The sequence below is a fragment of the Lactuca sativa genome, chromosome 8, assembly GCF_002870075.4.
Source record: "Lactuca sativa cultivar Salinas chromosome 8, Lsat_Salinas_v11, whole genome shotgun sequence".
NCBI lineage: Eukaryota > Viridiplantae > Streptophyta > Magnoliopsida > Asterales > Asteraceae > Lactuca > Lactuca sativa.
In genome coordinates, this window is record NC_056630.2 from 59,927,845 (window position 1) to 59,936,620 (window position 8,776).

The 8,776-nt window shown below is 36.3% G+C and overlaps 2 non-coding genes across 2 annotated transcripts; both read left to right on the forward strand.

The window, feature by feature from the left end:
* Positions 1-5,917: 5,917 nt before the first annotated feature.
* TRNAG-GCC (transfer RNA glycine (anticodon GCC)) lies at positions 5,918-5,988 on the forward strand. Its single transcript has one exon. It is a non-coding gene; the product is annotated as a tRNA-Gly (tRNA).
* A 5-nt stretch (positions 5,989-5,993) lies between these two features.
* On the forward strand, positions 5,994-6,079 carry LOC111911297 (small nucleolar RNA snoR114). Its single transcript, XR_002856815.1, has one exon. It is a non-coding gene; the product is annotated as a small nucleolar RNA snoR114 (small nucleolar RNA).
* Positions 6,080-8,776: the final 2,697 nt, after the last annotated feature.

Below are 8,776 nucleotides of genomic sequence, written 5' to 3' on the forward strand. Positions count from 1 at the left end.
ACAAATATGTTGACCAGTGCGCCAAATCATTTCTGATTCAGCAGCAATAAGCAAATAAGTCAAATCAATAAGGGACATGTCGTGGTCCATCACATAGTACTCTCTAACGAACTTGCCATATGATTTGGGAAGTAACTAAAGAACCAAGTCAACAACCAACTTTCTTTAAACATCGACACCCAACAATCCCAATTTATCAACCTTTTATCCAAGATATGAGCACATATAGACTTTCCATTTTCGTGTCTTTTGTCAATAGGGCTTGAGTGACCTTGAACTGTTCAAGTCTTCGAACATGTGGGTCAGGTAGAATTATTGGAGGAGGCGGAGGAAATGAAGCATGATTTGTATTTCCACAATACAATCATGGAAGATCATCTTCGCGTGGAAAACTTTTTCCAACGGATTTAGGAAGACCATAGTTGTCAGACTTTGACATCTATAAAACGGGAGAAAATTCAAGTTAGTTGATTGAGTCCTTAATAAAACACCCAAATGAGATATTAAGGCTAGGATCCAACACAATATTCTACAATTTGGAAGAGGGATGTCGTAATCCAACTTGCAGAACATTTAAAGGTAAGTAAATGACGATTCACTAATTTTCCACCATGAAAAACGAAAAAGGAAATTAAGTTTTAAATGTATTGAAAACTCCTAGATCTTTTGAGATTCATTGAACTTTTCAATGGCATGTTTAAATCTCGATATGTCCCTCGATTTGTGACTAGGATGCCGAGGATCACAAAACAGGTTGTGAATAACCATGCAAACTTACATGGTGCCCCCAATGTTACAGTCACCTATTCGATGTGCCGGTTAACCACACACGCTCCACCGAACTATGACAAACATTGAGTCACCTTTTTCTACCTTTGCTTAGAACCATTTAGTGTGTCGGTTAACCACACACACTCCACTAACGTCTTTGCAAGGGTACAAAGTGCAATTTCATGGAATTGCATCAAATTCACTTTTTCCTAAAGTAACTAAGATTGGGAATTTTGTATAAAACATTTAGTTACTTTATACTTCATTATACTTTTAATGGAAAGGGTTTGCCATATCCTACCCGTTCGGCTAACGACCCTCCACCAATCAAGGAAGCGGTGGGTGAGAGTGGACACCCATTAAACAACCATTTTATAGGCCATAACCTTATACCCCCTTATAGATCGGCTTCGTGAATGAGGCATACTAACGGTAAGACTAGCAGTTTAAGTTATACATATATAATATTAGACTTTTAATGTTATATATAGTATAAGGGTGTATTTTACACTTTTAAAATACTAGGTGCTCTAATTTAATAAATTAGACTTTTAATTTAATTAAATGTAAACCATATCACTATGGATTTATTAACTCTCTTTTAATTATACACTTAATTAATTTAATAAAACCATAAGGGTGCAATTTGAACTATTTTGATTTAATAATTATTCGAAAATTAAACAATTAATTAAATTATTAAATCAAATAAGGATTTCCAATTTAAATTAAATATATTAACTTAATTTAATCATATATCCATGGATTTCCAAATTTAGGCAGGGATATCTTTAATTATCCAATTAAACAATTAACAAGATAATTACCAAAAATAACAACCTACTAACAGATTCCTTAGATTTCGAAATCTTCTGCTTGGAGTGGAAGGCAAGGCTTTCAAACTTTCCTAAAAATCAAAAACCCTAGGGTTAGGAAACCCTAGATTTCGACTCCAAGGTGGCCAAAGGAAAGGGTTTTAAAACCCTTAGGGATTTTCGAAAAATAGGGTTCTTAAACCCTAATTTGCGAAAATTTAAAGGCCTTAGGGTTTAATAGCCATAAACCCTAATTTTTTCTAGTTCAATCAATTGTACCAAATCTAATTAAAAACAAAAACCATACGCTCTGATACCACTGATGGGTTTTATGCAAACAAATAATCTTATGTGTGCATGCAACCCTAGATTTGAGGATATATGTTTTCAATATTAGACATACAAGCATTGAACACAAAAACTAAAAACCATAGGAGGCACATGTAATTTTCGAAATTAACATATAATTAGGGTTAGGATACATACCTTGATTGTTATATTGTAATAACAATCAAATCCTTGAAGATCTTGAACTTTGGTAGCAAGCGCCACAAGTGTCGCGCCTCTAATGGCTCACAAACAAACCTAGCAACCAAGGATTACTATGGAGAGAGAGAAGTAGAGTAAAATTTAGGCCCTTAGCCTTTCTTGGAGTGCCATACACGAAATCCAACCCTATAGGGGTTTATATAGGTGATAAGGAAGGTTTAGGATAAGGCAGGTGTATCTTAGATAACCCTAATCCCTTAACTTCCTCCATAAGGCTTCCAAGGCACCCTTAGAGCCCAAGGAAACCCTAGGACACTCTAGATTTCGTTCCCCACCTCTAAGGGATGTTCTAGAATGCTCAATGCACAATTTTTGAACATTGTCACCTTTAGTCCCTATAGTTTCACTTAATTCCTTTAATCCCAAAATTAATTCCAAATTAATTTCTGATTAAATATTAATTAAAAAATATGATTTATAATTAATATATTATATCCATAATACATTGATAAATCATTTATATTGATTATTAATTTATTAACCAAACAATAAATTAATAGATCATTCTTCTCTCTCTAACAATTATCCTATTCAATTGCCAGGTTTGAAGACAACCCAAAAGGACATTGCTACTATCAGTTCAAGTACATAACAATTATAGTTATGGGCTTAGACACCTAATCCAACAGAGTTCCCCCCCATCATACCACATACCATACAATAAACATACCGTCAAACATATATGGGTGCCCGACCTATCCTGCTGAGCATACCTGGGTGCTCAACCTACCCATTTCAGACATACCGGGGCGCCCGACCTACCCCTGTCATGCATATCTAAGTGCCCAACCTACCCTGCCAGGCATATCTGGGTACCCGACCTACCCTGCGGTTTATCTCAACCAGTTACGGGGTCTATTTCACCCCTACCACTACCACATAATAACATATTGCCAGACATATCTAGGTGCCCTACCTACCCTCCGACTTATCTCAACCGGTTACGGGGTCTAATCCCCCCCCTCCTACCATTGTCACATATTATCATAGCATATTAACACATAAAGCATGACATATAGTGGCATACCAGACAATTATCACAAAGACAATCAACTACCAATAAAAAAGTACTAGTGGGCCGGCATCGGTGCCTTAGACCCACTTATACCAAAAGGTAACTTACCTCGAATACCGGAAAGTAGCTGAAATCATCGGGTTCGAAAATCAACCCAACTCAAGCTCCTATACATAAAGATTTCCTTAATTACCCTTTCATACTCATAACCCCTTAAGGATCAACTTGGTCCAAGTCAAAGTCGAAGTCAAAGTCAAAGTCAACGCTCCGAGTTGACTCAACTGGTCGAGTTCACTCCTCAACTCGCCGAGTTCCCATAAATCACAAAATCGTGAAATCGTGATCCAACTCGTCAAGTTTTCCTTCAACTCGTCGAGTTCCTCCTTCTCAACAGAATCATGACTTTTACAACTCGTCGAGTCCCCTTATGGACTCGTTGAGTTCCTTTTGTCTTCAGAAAACCGAGATAACCCTAGCCAACTCGCCGAGTTTGCTCAGTAATCAAAAACGTCTGGGGACCACGATCCAACTCGCCGAGTTGGGTAAACAACTCATCAAGTTTCCTTAGTCTTAACGCATTCAATCACTTCCAAGCGAGTATAATGCCTCCAAACCATAGATCTGGTCCCCTTGAGCTGAAATACCACGTAAAGTTGCTAACTTTACGTCCATGCATGGTATCAAGAGGCTAAAAACACTAAAACTAAGCTTTATAAGGGACCTAGGGCATGGAGGAGGGCCAAGACTTGATAAAGCTGGAAACTTTAAGTCTCAATAGGCCATGAAATGTCTAGATCTGAAGTCATAAATTCATAACATGTTCAAATCCCATGAATAACACCAAAATAAGCTACTAAAGGCCATAAACTTCTCAAAGGAGATATCTAGCAAATAAATAGTCAAGGTATCGACTTTATACCTCCAAATGGTTGCAACAACACTGAAAATCCCGGATCTAAAGCTTCTCCCTTCAACTTTGCACCACCAACTTCACACTTCTTCAAGAAAGGCACCAAAGAACACTCTTTAGGCTCACATACACTCAAAATTGTGAAAGAGGCACGATTAGGGTTTTCTCTGGACCGAGGGGACGATGAGGGAGGCCACAATTCAACATTAAGGCCTTTAAATAGGGTACAAAACCCTGAAAATTCGGGTTTCATTTCTACCAGCCTACTCGTCGAGTTGAGGCCTACAACTCGTCGAGTAGGTTTCTTAACCCGTGACCAAACCATTCTACTTGACGAGTTTGGGGTTTCCAACTCGTCGAGTTGCTCTGTAAACAAGAAGAAATTATAAATTTAAATGCTTACCAGGAAACAGACGTTACATCAAAGGCTATAACCCAAATGATAATCATGCTAATAATACTAACCAAGTAGTCTCATGTTATCTTACTTAGACCACTTGCACCCCTCACGACCATAATCGAGGCACTACCACAATGTACACCCCCAAGGGATAGACACCTAACCAACCCTGGATCTACTGCACTCTTTCATCCTTACAACCTTACCTAAAGGGTGAAGTACCAACAAATTTAACGAAATGACGAACCTCAACTGTTAACAATAACATCCTTATGAACGACCGATACAAGATCCCCCACCTTGATTTAATATGAATAGATCCCACCTATATGCAATAGCTCGAGAAAACTTCCAAGGTGATCTAGAAATGCTGCCAAAACTTTAGTCGGATCAATAACACTACAAATCCTACCGACACAACAAGCCAAAATTAGATTCTACGTAGATCAAAGTCCCACCTAGAAAACTGAACAATGCTGTCCCAACATCCGAACTTCCAATAACCAAGGACAACTATCAAACTTGAGTCTGCTATGAACCAAAATTCCACACCACAGTTGAGGGTAAACATACCCAGAAACCAAAGAAAATATAAAACATACGGAATTTGACGATAGGTTGACGCATCCATTGATCTACCGAATTGATCCCAAATAGAAGACACCTAAAGATAATGTATGAATAAGTGAACATTCTTTCCCAAAAAAATAATAATAATAAGTGAACATATGAAAATAAAAAATCAGGCACAATAAATAGTCAACGTCCACACATCTCTTATCTAAAGTGAATCTAGTAGGTAATCGATTTAAATGAAGTCTATGCAAAAAAAAAAAATATCAACTTTAATTGGAAACAGTTTGTTCAATCTAGTAGCCTCTTCTCCCACAGCTAAATTTACAACCTCATGATGTGTGAGACCTACCCCTAAAACATTACTTTTTTATGGATTAAATTTGCAGATTAGACACAAGATTAAAAGAATATCTAAAGTCTAAACGATACTTCTTATGTTTTCTTGAAACCACCCTCAAAAAAAAAAAAAAAACATTTCCCATTTTTGCTCTTCTAAAATCATAGTTATGTATATCAAATGATAATAAAATTTTCAAAGCTTATCTCAAATAGCAATACCTTATAAAAGTCCTCATTGTGGATGTTCATATAGAGCTGCACGTTTCAATCAATTGATAATCAAATGATTTAATTGTCGATCGGTTGCATAATTTTAGAATTAACTAAAAAAATAAAATTGATCAAATGGATGGTCTAAGTTGTCTAAAGTTTATTCAAATACTTATACTTATAAACCACTCAAATCATTTTATTAAGATTTTTTCTTTCATATATGTAACACTTTTTGGAGGATAGACTTGACCCGATCCATTTTAATGGTTTCGTTTTTTTTTTTCTATCTAACACTACATTTAAAACAGCAATCCACTTCAAAGCAAAAGGCACCAGTGGTCTAGTGGTAGAATAGTACCCTGCCACGGTACAGACCCGGGTTCGATTCCCGGCTGGTGCATTTTAAAGCCATGACGATAAACGCGCTGATTGTGAGGCTTGGTCCCTCACACTCCTCTGATAATGACGAGTTGTATAGCGCTTCTGAGCTTTTAATCTATTTTTGTGGCTCAAGAACAGAAAAAGTTTGTTTATTTCTTTTTTGTCTACAATAAAAATTTTGCTTGCTAAATTATAAGTCAATGCAAACAAAGAATTATAATAATATCCATTTTTCTGAATGATTAAAAAAAACAAAATTTTCAACAATAAGTAAAACTATTGTCATATCCATTTGAGGCTCAAGAACAGAAACAGTTATTGTCATACCCATTTGTGGCTCAAGAACAGAAAAAGTTCGTGTATTTTTTTTTGTCTACAATAAAAATTTTGCTTGCAAAATTGTAAATCGATTCAAACAAAGAATTATAATAATATCCATTTTTGTGAATGATTGAAAAAACAAAATTTTCAACAATAAGTAAAACTATTGTTATACTCATCCGGTAGACAGGTTAACAAATATATAAACAATATATTGATTTTATTTTGTTCTATAACATATTTCTTTCATTTGTTCCCTTATTAGAAATATACAATAAATATAAAGTTTACGCACACAAGCCACTCTCCATTTTTGTGAAATGAGTTAAAAAGAACTGATCGATTTTACTTTCTTGTATAACTTCATACTTTTATTTGTTTCAATTTTACCATTGTACTATGAAATTCATTATTTTTTGTATTTATATCGTTCATTTGTTCTAATTATAAAAACACATAAAACTTTTTTTTTTGTTTAGTATATCAACATACATTCGTTACATTTATTTTTGACAGTTAACCTGACTGTAAATTCAAGTACAATCGCATTAGAGGGTTAACTACAATAAATAACAATGCACTTTCATTGCTAATTCTTGTAATTGGTCCAAATATGGGCTAAATGCGTTAAAAGGCAATGTACTTTCATTTTTTGTAAATAATATATTTCTCACATTAGTATTATAAAAAGATTACTTATATTTTAAAAATATTTCAAACTAAACCATTGTACTATAAAAATACATTGTTACAGTTCATTGACAGTAAATAGCAATGTACTTTAGCATAGACACAATCGTATATAGCCCACATTACTATGAGCTTAAAAACGGTTAGAATGTTATTCAAACACATGAAATGAATGACGAGTTAACCCTTAAAACAGACTGCATGTTATATTTTTAAACTAATTCTCTTTAATTTTAGTTAACACTCACCTACTTTATTCTTTTATTTTTACATTTTAGATAGGTTATAAAATCAGGTAACATGTATTTCTTTTACTTTTACATTTTAGATTGGTTATAAACTAATTTTTTTAATTGTAATCAAGACTCGCCTACTTTATTATTTCACTTTTACATTTTAAATTTAAGTGGTTAGATTGGTTTGATTGTTGTATATCTCCATTTATCATTTGTAATATACAACTTCCCCTTCTTTACATCTTTCTTTTTCTCTTTCTCTTTTAATTTTATAAAAAATTTCATACTTTCTTCTCAATCAAAAAAATGGAGCAAAACCCAAACACCCCCTCCATCATCAAACCCAAACACACAACCAAACACAACCTCACCTCTTGGATTTGCGGGTTATGAAAATTATTTCAACCATTTATCGTCTCAAGGATCACCACAAATCTCATACCAATGCGTCGGTTTCAATCCCACTTCACCACCACTTCAATTTCCTAACTCACCTTACCATCAATAAAATCTATTTGGTCAAAACCCAAATTTACAACAAAATCTTTTCCCTACTTTTGTTTCGATGCAACAAACAACCACTTAACCACCATGTAACATCCCAACATTCAAGACCAAAAATTTCTTTTTAATAAAACATTACTTTAACCAAAGACATCATTCCAAAACATAATCTGAGTATAAGTTTTCAAAACACATGTTTATTATCAGAGTAAACATTCCCAGGCTGACTAATCTATGGTGTGTGTCATGCGATCACCCCGAGCTCCTCCCTCCGCTACCGGAAGTACCTGAAAACAAAACTGAAAACCGTAAGCACGAAGCTTAGTGAGTTCCCCACCTTACCACATACCATGCAAAACCATATACTGCACATACTGGGCCACGCCCGCTATCCTGGGCCTCGCCCGCTACAACGGCCCCGCCGCTCTAGGCCCCGCCTGGCTTCGAGCCCCGCTCGGATACAGATCTGTTTCACTTAGGCCTCGCCTGTCACAGGGCCTCGCCCACTAACATATAATAGCACATAAACATATCACATAACATTACATAAACTAAACATATACTCACAACTCTTGCTCTAAGGCCTCGCCTATCTTTGGGCCCCGCCCGTGTCCTGCTACTGATGAGTCATGGAACCTCGTCCATACTCCTGCTGTTAGTGAGATACGGGCCCAACCCACTCTCACTCCTTTCCTAACTTGGGCCTCGCCCCTGCTCTTCTGCTACTGAGATGTGGAACACCATCCACACTCTGCTATTGGTGAGATACGTGACCTCGCCCACACTCACCTCCCTACCAGGCACATACAAGTATCACACAGACGACAAGTATAAACTATCACATAAACCGCTCCTTGGGCACCCGCCCTTTATCGTTGGACCTCGTCCGAATATCCTACTAGTATACTGTGCCTAGGGCTAACCCCCGGGTCTTCTACTCATAACTACATGGGCCGGCATTGTGGCCGTAGACCCATTCATACAAAGGGAAGCTCACCTGATACTGCTGAACTGCTGCTGCTAACCCCTTTGACCGCTACCTGACCACTGACTCCG